Here is a 16,114-nt window from a genome sequence, read left to right as displayed (position 1 = left end):
TTCCGTCCAACTCTTAGAAAAGAAGGGAGAGCTTATTATATAGAAAAGACAAACTACAATGGATAAATACAATTATGCCCAGAAGAAAAGGCAGATCACTATCAGATGAAGGGGATAACAGAGAGCTTGGCTGTAGGAACTGTGGATCTGTAACCGAACCACAGTCCTTGCACGCCAAAGAGATATTTTTACAAATTAAACATGCACTGGAGTTAAACTCCCATGGTGAAGTACAACTACTCTGATTATGCCATAGATCACGCTCGCTTGAATCTCCTTCAACTTTACCTCCAGCTATCTGGTGTGATTCTCCAGTCCTTAGACGCAAAAGAGAATTCTTCACCGCAGCACCAATTATTATCTGCACTAAAACATAAACAATATACAAGGACATGCATATGTATCTTACTTTAACTAATACATTCATTAACTCACATATGAAATCATCCTAAATAATCTGCATATCACAGAGACAAACCATTTGGCTGTAGGAAGAAATTGGCAAGGTTCAAACATGATTTCTTAAGTTCAATTTTTAAAACATGGATTACATATAGTCAATGCACAATATTTTACTATCATAATGCAACCCAAAAGATACCAAAAACCTAAGAGTCCTGATAAAAACATGTCAATACACCGACTTATCATGCCCCCCAACTCTAAGGGTTTGCTGCTCCTACAGCAAAAGGAAAATTTCTAATTTTTGCTAAAACTCTGAAATCACCCACAGTGTTCTATCCAGTTCCCTTGGAAGGCAAATTCCAGTAAAATCCCTTCATTTTCTCCAACCTGGACCATCTAGCTATTTCTTCAACATTCACATCATAATTCTGTTCTGTTGGTTGGCATGCCAAAAGTGGCCATATTAGGATGGGAGGCTGAAAGATTAATGGTAACCAATTATTGGCTTTCTCGCTTCCTAGCTGTATATACTTGGAGGCTCTCTGTATAGCTGCATGAAAATTCTGCAATGAATAGGGTTCTCCTAGTTTTAGATGATCTGGTAGATGATTCCATCATTGAATTAGTCCCTCTAGTGTTGTTGTCCTGTGGGTTTGAACTAATTGCTCAAATGCTTGATAGACTTCCTCTCTCATTGGAAGTACTATCTTTCTAACATCATCTCTTATTAGCAACTTTTTCCAGTCATAATACAGAACCCTAGGTTCTTTTGATTCCCTCCTCAATGGCAATGGATAGTCAAGTTCCAATTTTTCAAGCTCCCTAGCCTGTGGTCCTATAATCATTCCATTTTGTATCCATGATATTAGAGCTTTGAGATGGATATCCCCAATGTACAACAAAGGATTCCATTCTCTGTCTTGGGGAACAACATAATTATGTAAATATAATTCACATAACAGGTTCTTTACAAAATGTGGGGAGGTTTGAAAAGCATGATAGAATTCCTCAGGTGTTTCCAAGGATGGACTAAGGTCCCTTACTATGCGGTTTAATCTGAAATTCAGATACCGTTCTTTCAAGTGCACTGCATAAATTCTTGGGGGAGCTCTACACTGCATTATCTCAGGAACCATACTATAGATCTCTTCTACCTTAGTCTCCAATTCTTTAATTCTATTATCTTTCTTCTCAATCTCTTTTTGCTGCTTATTAATTATTCCTTGCAACGTATCCTTCTCTATTTCCCATTGCCTAAAGATTGTTAAAGCAATTGATAAGCTAGTTAGGGATGAAGGAGTTTTTATGGGTCCTACCTTAGACCATGGGATTTCTTCAATAACTTCCTCATTCTGGATTGGTATATTTCCCATGTTTTCTTCAGGTTGCTGTGCAACATCATCAATTATCTCCTCAGATTGCAATGCCACTAAAGCCAGATTTGCAAGCTTATCAATTACAATTTCTTCATGAATTGCTTCTTGGATTTCTTCTCCTGCAGGATTTTCCTGAATTTCATCTTCTGTAGGGTTTTCTTGCATTTCCTTATCTAAAACATCTTCTTCTTATGAAGTGTCTACTGCAATGACCTCTGCTGGCTTACTCACTAGTTGAGTTTTCTGTGTCCTTCTTGTTCTCCTAACATACACTTTTGAAATAGACGTAGGAGTTCTTGTTTTTGCCTGATGCCTCTTGGCTGCAGGAGGAATATGCACTTCCTATGGCCAAACAACAAATTCTTCACTGGACTCCTCCTTTTCTAATTCTTTCCCTTCCCTCTCCAAAATAGGTGAACCTCCTTGAAGAGAGGTGGAGGGTTGTCCTTCAGTTGGCCCTGCTTCAATATTTTCTTCTAAAATCATTGCAGCTCCTTCAGCAACTAACAAACCCTCATCTTCACTGGAAAGATCTTCTGCATCTATCCCTTCTTGAACCGACAGATTATCTTCAACAGGGGCTTCATCTACCCTAAATTGTAGAATATCTTCAAACACACCCCATTCCATCTGTGAAACATCTCTCAGGGACCATTGTACCAGCAACTTCACCAGTCCATGATTGCTAACAGAGCGATTTCCATATTTTTTAGTCTCCTTAGCACTTATAGAAATGAGATGATACAAGAAATTTGGGACATTAACTCGCTGGTCATGACGCAGATGACTGAGTAGCTTGAAGTGAGGCAAGTGGAGATTTGAATACCATCCTTCACAGGTGATATATTTTATGATATACAAAGCTACCTGAGGCCAGTGTGCTGGCAAAGAAACCCTTCTAGTTCCTTGCCTATCTACCATTAAGGGTCTGTCTATAGCAATTGTGAACTTTGCCCTGGCACTCCTTGCATCCTTCGATTCTGGAAAGAGTTCTCCTTCCTACAGCAACCCTATGACCTTTGCAATTCTCTACTCTGTAGCAATTATCCTCAACCCCTTAACTGTAGCTTCTCCTTCATCAAAAGAATGCATAAATTCTGCAGCTATTTCGTCATTGAAATCCCTAATCTTCAAGAAATACTCCAGCCACCCATCGTTTTGGAAATAATGCACATAGACAACATCCTACAACAACCCTTCATGTACAGTCAGTTCATGGTGAATCAGATCACCTCCCATCTTTTACTCTGATACTTCCGTAGCTTCACCAAAATGTTTGACAGATTCACAAAAGCTAAAATCTACATATCTAAAATGTGGTGGCATAACTTATTATTCACTCGCGTGAAATAATAATCATCATAAGTAATGTCAGTTAGGAAATTAGTTCGAGATAATAAATCTTACTAGGAAAAAGGACCATAAAGTACCCCCCCCCCCCAACTTAACCTAGCATGTGTCCACACAGGCTGATAAGATGTCGGGTTTGAAGTGGATTAAAATCATAATGAACTAATAAATGCAAAATTAAAATAAAGTAAAATATACACGTACCTGCAATTGGGCGAAAATGATGGCGAAATGAAATGAAGTGATAGATAAGAAAGTGGGATGGAATGTAGTGGATGGAATTTTATGTACAGAGAACAATATTTCACATGGAAATATTTGATTATGATACGGTAAATAAGTTCACTGCAAAAGCTGCAGGAATATCACCTTTGTTAACATGCCCAAGTGCAACAGGAAGCTCATGAATTGTTACTGAATCATTATTAGTTGCTATAGGAATATCACCAGTTGCTGCAGGAACTTCACCAGTTGCTGCAGGAACTTGTGTTTCTTTTTGAGGAGCCAACTGCTGTAGAAATTCTTCTCTAGTATCCGACTTGTGATAAAGTTGTAGTCGGTGTCCATTCACTAAAAGTTTGAATCTAACAGCATCTATAGTGGACAACTGAACTGCTCCATTGTGAAAAAATTCTTCTATCTCATAAGGACCCAACCACCTTGTTTGGAGTTTTCCCTTAGCATCCTTATATCTGGAATCATACAAGAGTGCCCAATCACCAACTTTGAATTTCTTTTCTCTGATATATTTATCATGCCATCTGGCTCTTTGGTTTTGAATCAACTCTGTCTATTGAACAACTATTTTTCTCCATTCATCTAAAGCATTTAACTATTGAATGCATTCCTTTTGTGCTTCAGATAATGTCATATTCAGTTGTAAGGTTGTTCTCAAGGTTTTATGCTCAAATTCAATAGGCATCATTGCTGTTTTGCCATAGACCATCTCAAAAGGTGTGAATCCAATTGGTGTTTTCCATGTTGTGCTATATGCCCAAATTGCCTCTGAAAGCCGATTAGACCAATCTTTCTTGTGGATAGACACTGTTTTTGTAAGAATACCCTCAAGTTCTCTATTGGTAACCTCTACTTGACCATTAGACTATGGATGGTATGGAGTAGATTTCCTGTGTCTTATATTATATTCATTGACCAAAGCTTTTATCAATGTTGATGTAAATTGAGGTCCCTGATCTGAGACAATTTCCCTGGGTACTCCATACCTTGTAAATATTTCCTCAAATAGAAACTCAACTACCTTATTATCTCTTGAATGTTGCATAGCTCTAGCTTCTACCCATTTTGTCACATAGTCTGTACATACCAAGATATAAGATTTGCCATTAGAAGGTGGATCAATGGGGCCAACAAAATCTAATCCCCATTTATCAAATGGTGTAACAGATATTTGAGGATATAGAGGCATTTCATTAGATTTTGTAGGTCTGTCCATTTGCTGACACCTGTCACACTTCCTTGTGTAGTGTAGGCCAATAATAACTAGTATTGAGTATTTCCAATGCTGTCCTTTTGGCAGCAAAATGACCTCCACATGGTTCATCATGACATGCATGCAAGATGTCATATGTTTCATCTTCTCTAACACATCTTCGCATAACTTGATCAGGTTCAGTATAAAATAGACAATCAACAATCCATGAAAAATTAAAACTTTTTTCAACTAACAACCTTCTTTCCTTAGGAGAAAAAGAAATTGGCATCTTAGCTATAGCTAAATAGTTGGCAATATCAACATACCAAGGAGTATGAGCCTGTATGAGAAACAAATGCTTATCTGGAAAAGTGTCATCTATCATTGTAGAGTCTTCCTGCAATTGAAGACATGAAAGATAATCTGCAACAACATTAGATTTCCTTGGCTTATCAACAATTGTGATATCAAATTCCTGCATAAACAATAACCAGCGAGCCAGTCTACCAGTGATTGATGGCTCATTCATAAGATATCTAATTGCAGTATGATCTGTATGCACAAATATTGGATACCTTGTAATATAGTGTCTAAAATTGTTAAGGGCATATATGATAGCTAGCATTTCTTTCTCAGTAACTGTATAATTCAATACAGGTCCTTGCAAATTCTTGCTGATATAATATATGACATTTTCCAACTTGTCAACTTTCTGTCCTAACACTGCTCCTATAGCATAATCAGATGTATCGGAATGGATTTGAAATGGTAGAGACCAATTAGGTCCTTTAAGAACTAGTGCTTGAGTCAAAGCATGCTTAAGCTTTAAAAAAGCTTCATTGCATGCTGAGGTCCATTTAAATTCTGCATCTTTAGTAAGCAGTGTATATAAGGGACTTACAATTTTGTTGAAATCTTTAATGAACCTTCTATAGTATCTAGCATGGCCAAGAAAACTTCTCACATCTTTCTGCTTCATAGGGTCATTAATTTGTTGAATAACCTCAATTTTTGCTTGATCCACTTGTATACCTTGTACAAATATATGATGACCAAGGACTATTCCTTCTTCCATCATAATAAAACACTTTTCACTGTTTAGAGACAAGTTGTAGTCTTCACACCGCTGCAAAACTTTCTTCAAATTATCCAATGCCTGATCAAATTCAGAACCATAGGTTGTAAAGTCATCCATGTAAATCTCCATTGTGTCTTGAGAAATATCAGAAAAAATACTGATGACCGCCCTTTGAAAAGTGGCTGGAGCATTACACAACCCAAAAGGAAGAACATAATATGCATAAGTGCCCCATGGACAAGTAAATGTTGTTTTCTCCTGATCCTCAGGAGCTATTTGTATTTGATTATAGCCACTGAATCCATCCAAAAATGAAAAATATTTCTTACCAACAAGAGAATCCAATACCTGATCTACAAATGGTAGTGGAAAATGATCCTTCTTTGTGGCTAAGTTCAAGGCTCTATAATCAACACATACTCTCCATTTGCCTCCTTTTTTAGGAACTATCACCAAAGGTGATACCCATTGACTATCAGAAATAGGATAAATAAATCCAGCTTTCAACAATTTCTGCAATTCCTCTTTAACTATCTCCTTCAGGGCATGATTGACTCTTCTTTGAGGTTGTCTAAGGGGACAACACTCATCCTTTATATAAATGCAATGTGTACAAACTACTGGATCAATTCCATTCATATCCTTGTAATCCCATGCAAAGGCATTTCTATGGAGTTTTAGCAAGTCTACCAAGCTATTCTTCTGAATATCTGCTATATTCTTGTTGATGTTCAAATATTTATTCAATGCAACCTCTATCTTGATAGTAAGATCAATCTGATTTATATCAGAAACATGAGAATATGACAACTCCTGTGGCAACAAAATATACAAAATATCAGTGGCTGTAGGAAAATCCAATCCTGCAATATTCGGAACCAATTCCTGCAATTCTCTGTCTTCTATTAATTCATTTGCCAGAACCTTATAAAGGATTGATTCCTCATCATATAACTACATGATTGGTACTTGATTAATCATCATAAGATGATTAATAGAGTCTATCTCTTCAGATTCCTCTCCCAGAATAGGCCAAACAACTTGCTGCTACTCAAGCTGAGGTTGTGAAGGGGAATACAAAGCCAATGTTTTTGTGGAACTGCCATCTGAGATAGTCATGTCTCCCGATCTACACCCAATATATGCATCTACTGTGGCAAGCTATGGTCTTCCCAAAATGACTGGATATCCCCCTAATGTTGCTTTTGGGGATAAAATCATGACGTCTGCAGGTTATTCCCAGGAATCTAGTATGACCACTATATCTTCTATTATACCATCAGGTCTTACTACAGAGCCATCAGCAAGTTGAAGAACTATAGGTGTAGCCCTTAAACTATCTATCTCTAGATGTTTCATTACTTCCCTTATTATTACATTAATAGCTGCTCCTAGATCAATTAAAACATTCTTTATTTGACTGCCATTAATGACTATAGTCACAACAGGACTATCTGGATCAGAATACTTTGGAATAGCAACTTTTCCCAACATAATATCAGCTAATTGACCCATAACATGAATTATTTGTTGATCCTTCTTCTTTCTGCCAGGTTTCTTTAGGCATGCCTCTCTCAATGCCTTACCATATATTGGAACATCCTTTATTGCTTGCAGCAATGGAATTTTAACACAAATGTGCTTCAGTTGGTCAAGAATATCAAAGCTTTGTTGCTGTTCAGTTGAGACTTCTTTGTTAGTCAATCTTTGAGGAAATGGTGGTAATATTTGATTCTAAGGTATTACATCATTAGGATCAGAGGTTGGCTGCTCTTCTGGTACCTCAGTAATAACTGGCTGAGAGGGACTAGGTGGGGTTGTTCCAGATCGGAGGTGAATATCATCAAATGATAAAGAATAGGCTGGGTATTGGTTAGCATCAGCTGAATAAGCTTGTTGTTGCTGCTGAGATTTAATATTTGGATTAGGCAATGGTTGAGTAGGTAGCTATGTTGGCTTGGGAGGTGGTGCTATGGCTATAGGAGGTGGCATTAAAGCAGGAGGTTGTGGCTGCTGAGTAGGAGGCTGATATCCAGAGGATTGGGATGACCATGATGGGTTTCCCCTCCATTGAGAGGTAGGTTGCCAATTCCCTTGAAACTGGTTCCCTACACCCTGAGGTGGATACCAGTTTCCTTATGGCCGCTACCACTGGGGCATTTGATTAGCAAATTGTTGTCCTTGGCCTTGTGATCCATACCAATGTGGATGATTACCAAAAAATTGAGAATACTGTGGTTGCCATTGGTTATTTGGTGCATAAGAACTACCACTATAACCAGAAAAGGAAATTGGATCAGGTGGCATACCTTGTCTCAAAAAATTTGGTCTTCTCTGAGCAACATAGAAGACTTGTTCATCCTCCCCTTGAATTGGTTTGAAATCAGGTACTTCAACATTTGCAACCATCTTACATCTACAATCTTTCTTCCGCTGCTTACAATGAGGACATAATTCTGCAAGAAATGCATCAGCTTCCTCATGCTTCTTCTTAGCTACCAATGTATCCAACTAAGTAGCCATATTATTTATAATGTCCTCCTTGAAACCTTTTAACAAATGACTAAGTTCCAACCTAGAAACTTCATTTCTAGATGATGATGATGGTGCTCCTGGCTTAAATCTCCTATTCTTCTTAGAAGTGGATCTGGAATACTTCTTGCAAATTCGTTCTATTTCAGCCCAAGTAGATTGTGTAATGTCACCCCCCCCCATGAGATCTAAGGAATCAGTGCATTCATCACTGATACCCCTCAAGAATATCAATTTGAGAGAATCTTCATTCAAAGTACTATGCTTGGACTTCTTGACACTAAACAAAAACCTTTCCAGATAATCCTCAAGGCTCTCATCTTCAGTTTGTGTCATCCTAAAGATATCATCCCCATGTTGATCAGTGCCTCTACAATAATCTTTATATTTTGCAAGAAACAACCGTTTCATCTCATCCCATGTATTGATTGTGCTACTACCACAGCTCATAAACCATCTCAAGGATGACTCCTTCAAAGTGGCTGGAAAATTTTTGAGTCTATGGGCATCTGTAGTATAGTCAAAACTCCTACAGAGAACATCAAACTCAAACAGAAATGTATCTGGGTCCTCTATGACCAACCCATAGAACTTAGGTAGTGAAGATGCTAGAATGTTCTTGAGGTTAGCATTATCATGTTGGTCAAAGATGGGAAACTCAAATGTTGGACCAGGTGGTGGTGGTGGATTATTTCCACCAGGGGGTGGGTTCCCTTGCATTGGACTTGTGGGGGTTATTACAATAGGCAACTCTTCTTCTTGTGGACCAAAGAGGAGCTGAAGACTATCTTCTGGAAATTCAGACTCAGGGTGATTCAAATTTTGTGGGACTTGATACAACTTAGAAAAAGGGTTTATATTTGAAGAACTATCTTCTTCTTGGGTAGTATGAGTGGGTAAAAATCTACCTCTGGCATCTCTACCCCAACTCTTCTTCGATTATGCATGCAAATTCATGAAATTCAAACAATTAACTAGAAACTAAAACAATCATAAAAGGCTCTTAGCTTGACACCATCCCTAGCAGCGGTGCCAAAAATGTCTACCCCAACTTTAATAACAATAATACCTCTAATTGAAATCTCAATCCAAAGTTTGGATATTCATATGGTAGAGTTTACTATTCTCATGGCTGGTGTTCATTTAGTTGTCAATCCAGGAACGTAAAACTTGAAATGGGTCTACAAGATATATGCACTAAGCTCCTTGAATGATTATTCTCAATTACTGTAAGAAAGGTAGAAATAGAAATCAGAAAGACTAAATGAAATCTTCTCAAAACTCTACTGAAATGAATTAATGGAAATAACAGGAATAACACCGTTCTGCCTTGGCTACAGGAACAGTCAAAGGATCTATTTCCAGTGGCTGCAGGAACATCCCAGTCATGAACTTCTACTGCAACTAAGTAAAAACTAACTTCAATAATCATAAACATGGGATCACTCACCAAGTGGGCCCCCTTGGATGAGTGATATCAAATGCTTAGTAAAGAACTCTTGATAGACCAGAATAACATGTTTTTATTCATTTCTTCCTGAAAGATAATTACATATCCAAAAAGATAAAAATCCAGAATACGTGACAAAAACTGCTCAATCCTTTTCCATTCCATCCAACTCTCAGAAAAGAAGGGAGAGCTTATTATATAGAAAAGACAAACTACAATGGATAACTACAATTATGCCCAAAAGAAAAGGCGGATCACTATCAGATGAAGGGGATAATAGAGAGCTTGGCTATAGGAACTGTGGATCTGTAACCGAACCACAATCCTTGCACACCAAAGAGATATTTTTACAGATTAAACATGCACTGGAGTTAAACTCCCATGGTGAAGTACAACTACTCCGATTATTCTATAGATCGTGCTCGCTTGAATCTCCTTCAATTTGACCTCCAACTATTTGGCATGATTCTCCAGTCCTTAGGCACGGAAGAGAATTCTTCACTGCAGCATCAATTATTATCTGCACTAAAACAGAAACAATATAAAAGGACACGCATATGTATCTTACTTTAACTAATACATTCATTAACTCACATATGAAATCATCCTAAATAATCCGCATATCACAGAGACAAACCATTTGGCTGCAGGAAGAAATTGGCAAGGTTCAAACATGATTTCTTAAGTTCAGTTTTTAAAACATGGATTACATATAGTCAATGCACAATATTTTACTATCATAATGCAACCCAAAAGATACCAAAAACCTAAGATTCCTTATAAAAACATGTCAATACACTGACTTATCACATACATACATACATACATACATACAGACATGCATACATACATACATACATACATACATACATACACATACACACATACATTTTCCTTCATCCATCCTATTCCTCCATAATCTTTGAGTTCTTACTATCATAACAAATTCATAGTGATTATTGTGCAATTTAGATTATGTTTATTTTAAGATTGTAATGGTGACAAAATTAAGGTTTCACAAGTTAAGCCTTGTAAACTAGCAAATAACCTAACTTTCCAACCAAAACATTGAAGGAATAAATAACTCAATTGATCTAGTGGACAAAGATTGAATGTAGATCAATTTCATTTCCTTTGTCTAGTTGAAATTGATTTGAATTTATTGTAATGCTAGATCTAGGGTTAATGATGAAGAATTGACATAGAATAGAAGAAACAACAAGCTATAGACATAGGATGTAGACATAAGGCTGCGTCTAAGCAGAAGAAACATACAAGCACCTATGACAACAAGTTTGGCCTGAAAGTGTGGTACAATGTGGTGATTTGCATCCTCATCCCTAATGTTAGATGTAGATAGGATAAAATCTTTCAGGATCAAGATGTCACACAAAATTTGTTTGTAGAAGCTTGTCAGAAATCCTTGGGACCATGACAATTTTCATCCCGATCCTCTGATTTTTGCCTCTACTTAAGTCATATTTGATCGCCGTCACCTCCTTCACTAGAGTCTCTATTCATGGCTCTTGGATCTATCACCTACACATAGAAAGAAGGAAATTTTGTTGTCAACGTGGATTTGCCTTAGGTAAAACCACATATAGGTTATACATATAATAATATACCCTTTGAAACTCACCCTTTGAGTCTATCAAATTATGTTTTTGAAACTCACCCTTCTTAAATGGTAGGAGTCAGGTTTTGGGTTCTATTTTATTATGTAGTTTGTTTGTGGGCTTGAAGTTAACCCAATGTCGTGTTCATGCCTCTGTTGTAAATGCGCTAGAACATAAGGAAAATGAACTAAAGACGTCACAAATGTGCTAAAATAAGTCACAAATAAACTAAAAGAAGTCACAAATGCATTAGAAGAAGTGTCAAATGTGCTAAAAGAATTAAAAAAGGCACTACTTCATAGTTTTTCATTTTCGGCTTGGTTTTTGAAGTATGTGTCAATATGGGTTAGACCAGAGGCTTGGTTGGGAGTCTCTAACAATCTGTGGTAGTTTTCTAGAGGCTAATTGATTGTTTTTGAGGAATTTATGTGTTTTCCTTTCTTTCTTATATATTCGTTCATCTTAGTTTATTGGTTTTTCTATCTTGATGATGCATGAGACCTATTGGGATTGAGCAATGTGTTATGGATCAGTTTTGATGTTGTTGTTCATATTCTAATATAAAACCAATGTATCAAAGTTTCTTATGGATTTATGAGTTCTTTTTAAGTTTATGATTTATGTTTAAACCCTAGGTTTTATGAGCATGTTAGGGGGAGTCACTTCCAAGTCAGTGTCGGGGCCCTAAGTGGCTACCAAGAGATCTCATTAGAAGTTTCCTCAATCCAGTGATAATATTGATTATTGAATTTAGGGGTTGGGTAGTTTTTGTTGGTAAGAGATATTGTATTGTTGTTTAGATGTTGTCATTGATGTCAACTATAATCAAATATCCAATCCACGGTTCATAATTCATTCACATCAGAAGATTGATCTAGGTTCGATAAGAAGAAAAGGACACCTGACATTGTATACTAATTTGATTGACAATTAAGTTGTGTTGAGTATTTTATGTTGTGGATCTTGAAGAAGAATTGAAGACGTATAATATGCCTTATTCTAAGTTTATGGCCTCCAGTGTTGTCTTGTGTAAATTGAAAGATCCAGTAGACATGTTTTTGAGTAGAATAGTGTTGGAATGAACTGATACGGATAGTAAACTAAGAGGGGGGGTGAATAAATTTACTCACAAGTACAACAATTAATTCAATTATAAACCTTATATCAGAGCACAACACAATGAAATATATATCATGAAAGCACAACACACATAACACCAATATTTTGACGTGGAAAACCCGAAAAGGGAAAAACCATGGTGGGAAATCCTGCCCATAATCAGATGAATACTCTATAGTAGTATTTTGAAGAATTAAAATGGGGTATACACATGCAGAAAGGCCAACAGCCTAGAGCACACTGCTCATCACAAAGGGAAGTTGGTGTAGGAGCACCTAGTTTTACCTAGTTTTATTGACGCATTTTCTAAATTTTGGAGTAATTGATCATGTTTGGGATCAATGAAGGAATAATGGACTATTTATAGGTCCAGAAGTGTGTTTTGGAGTGATTTGAAGAGTGTTTGTTTCCAAAGTTTGCTTGTTTTCTCAGTTTTGGCCGATGTGCCCTTGTAAGCCAAAAATGGCATTATTTTGTATTATATTGTAAAACTCTTTGTAAGGCATAATTAGGAATTTGGTCATGTTAGTTTGATGTTATAAAACCATCCTAGGGGGTTTAGAGTGAAAATAAATGCATAAGTTGGAAAAATGCAAATTGGAGCAAAAGTTGTCATTGTTGCTTGACAACTTTTTGAGCAACTTCTTAAAATTGATCAAATCGGTGGTTAGGAAACTGATGGGAGGTTGGTTATGAGCAAGGAGTCATATAAAAGGATTTTTCCATGATTGTAAATGGGTTGGCAATTTTCATGATCATATTTTGAATAAAATTGAAGGCAATTTCCAAGTTTTTACTTGAGATTTGCAAATTTGGCTATAGTAGTCCATACCAGATGATCTGATATTGGTACTGTCTTTTCATGGTGGTTTAGTGTATGTTGTTGTGGTTCTCAAGAAGTGGTTTTATACTTTCTTAGTGTAGGTTTAGTGTGTGTTTACTAATTCTTTTCTATTGCACTGCTCTTGGTTTGAACAAAGGTTTAAGACCCTAGGCATGGTTCCAACATGAAATCTCATTGAGTTTGTTCAATGGCCCTTGGAATTAAAGTCATGGAACCTATGAATAATTTAAATATTCTTTGTAGTGTCTTGGAGGTTGTTTGGAAATCATTTGCCATCATTTCCTAGGTGAGCTCTGCCATAGCTCGGCTAGGGATATGACTGTCATTTTTGTCATTGCTTGCAGGGAAGATAAAATGTGGATGTGCCAAGTGTTTGGCATGAAAGAAGGAATCCTAATGGAGTCTCAGTAGCAGAAGGAAGGTATGACAGGGTGTAGAAACCAAGAAACCTTATTGGAGAAGACTTATAACCCTTAAACCCTCAAAAAGAGCCATTTTAGGGTCTGTACCTGTACGGATGTTGCAGATAGCCTAACCTACTGAGTCCAAATGTTTTTCCAAAAGGGTATTCAGATCACTAAGGCTCTTAGGAGGTATTGATGCAGAGAGAGATCAACTCTGGAACTCTCCCTAAGGATTAAATCAACTCAAGGAGACACATCAAAGGATACTCTACATGCTAGGTGATTCAAAACCAAACTCAACTCAACACACCCAACCAAGGATAACATCAAAATGGTTTGTTCCAACACCTCTATTGGTCTTAACACATCCCAAACACCATAAGACAAGGTTATACACACCCCCAAACTCAGACTCAAACTCATAAACCAAACTTGCTCTTCTAGGCTCTATTCCTTGTAGCCTCCAAATCGGGTATTTTCAACTTTTCTCCAAATCATCCCAAAACACTTGACAAAAAAATTACATATTTAGACACCCATTTAGATGTTACACAACATATCAGAAAACCAATATAGGTTGTTTTGGACGGACCCTTTGCTGTCCTCAAATGTGCCCCTTTTTAGCCTTAAAAACCACCCACTTTACAAAGGAAGTACCAACAAAACTTAACACCAGATTAAACCCTTTTGTACAGTCTCTTATTATGTTCCCAAACCAAGGATTTTTCAGGTCTTAGGTCTTGGTTGCACTCCTAGATACCCAAACACCAAAAAACCTCACTAAATCACCCTTTTCCCTAGGGCTTTCTAGAAATATCACTTCCAATCACTTCCAAGGCTCAACCAAAGTTCAAAAAACTTTAAAATGGTGTGTCTAGACACTTCAATGCATAAAATACCCCCCTTGTTCAATTAGATTCTCTGCTGCTACACTCTAGCCTTCATTTTCACTCATTTCCAGTCACTTTTCTTCAACTTTCATGCAACTTTCATGGTGTACACCTGCACTCTTCACTCCTTCCTGTAAATCATGGGTTAGTAAACTATTGTACATGTTATTTGGCATCCATCCTATGAGAATCAGACCTGTACATTCATAGGATGGATCCTTACATGCTTGGAAATTCACAAATTAGTGAAAAAATCACTGTCTTTTCTGGGACAGTCAGCTAGCAATAAATAAAAATATGATACTTTCAAGACTTCAAAAATGCACTCAATACATCAAAGGAATAACCAATAAACCCCCAATGTACAGCAATGATGATCCCTTAGCCTTTCAATGCAAAGAAAGCATGAAAAAACAAGGATTTGACAGCAAATAAAGAGTTTTTTAATTAATTTTCTGAGACAGTCCGTACAAGTCCGTACCAGCATCATCCAACCATACAAAAATTACTTTAGAAACTTTATAAGACCTTCCCCAACCAACTCCAACCAATCTCCAACTAATCCAAGTGATTAAAATGTCAAAACAACTCTAAAACTTATTTCCCACCAAAACTGGAACTAGTTGTTGAAATTCAAAATTTGAATTTTCAACTTTATTTCTAATACTTTTAATCAACTAAAACCTATCCCATTCAACTTATTTTGACATAATAAGATCATTAAATCACAATAAACTCCTATCCAACCTATCTAGACTCCATCATCCTATTACATTGCATTTTGGTCCTTAGGCCTTTATCAGGACCTTTAGGACTTTTACATAATTTATTGAATTCAACATTACAATAGGCCATTATAGGCTTCAAAACATTCCAATTGACCTCTAGTGATGTCATATCACTCTCCTTAGTCCTTGGTGTCCTCCTTTGTTCATTTGCCCTCTTGGATGCTCCGGCATCATACTCCCCACCAATAAGAAAATTCTTGTCCCAAGAATTGCTCCAATGATCAGTCTGATTTCTTTTTGCTATCATCCTTTGAGTAGGGATCAGATAGTCCCCAAATGTGACCTGCTTCCTTCCTTTCCAACCTGTACTCACATCACAAAATGGATTAGAAACAAAACATGCTTTGGTGTGTCCTTGTCTAGGACATGGCTGCTCATAACTAGTCTGTACATCTGCTCTTCTCTGATCCACTTGCTGTACCTGCAACTTCTCTTTCACATCCACATATCCCTGCTCAACAATAGGACATTTTACTAAACCAATTTGTACAAAAGACAAATCCCATAAATCATCATGAAGAGGACTATTCTTCCTCATAGTCTGCTGCAAATTAACATCTTCCTTCCAACCAGTATCTTCTTGTTTTGTACCCTGTTGTATCATTGGTAAATGCTCACCAAAACATATTATAGGATGCTCTTTCAAGACCCCCAAAGGTAAAGGATTCAATTTATACTTCTGACCATCTTTATGAACCATATATGTGTTATCAAAACCATCATGGAGTGTCCTTCTACTATGCTGCCAAGGTCTTCCTAAGATCAAATGTGCACAAGTCATAGGGACCACATCACATAACACCTTATCCTGATATGGACCAATAGAAAAA

This window comes from Cryptomeria japonica, chromosome 8, assembly GCF_030272615.1.
Source record: "Cryptomeria japonica chromosome 8, Sugi_1.0, whole genome shotgun sequence".
Taxonomy (NCBI): domain Eukaryota; kingdom Viridiplantae; phylum Streptophyta; class Pinopsida; order Cupressales; family Cupressaceae; genus Cryptomeria; species Cryptomeria japonica.
The sequence above is the reverse complement of the archived record's forward strand: the minus strand, read 5'-3'. Positions refer to the sequence as shown.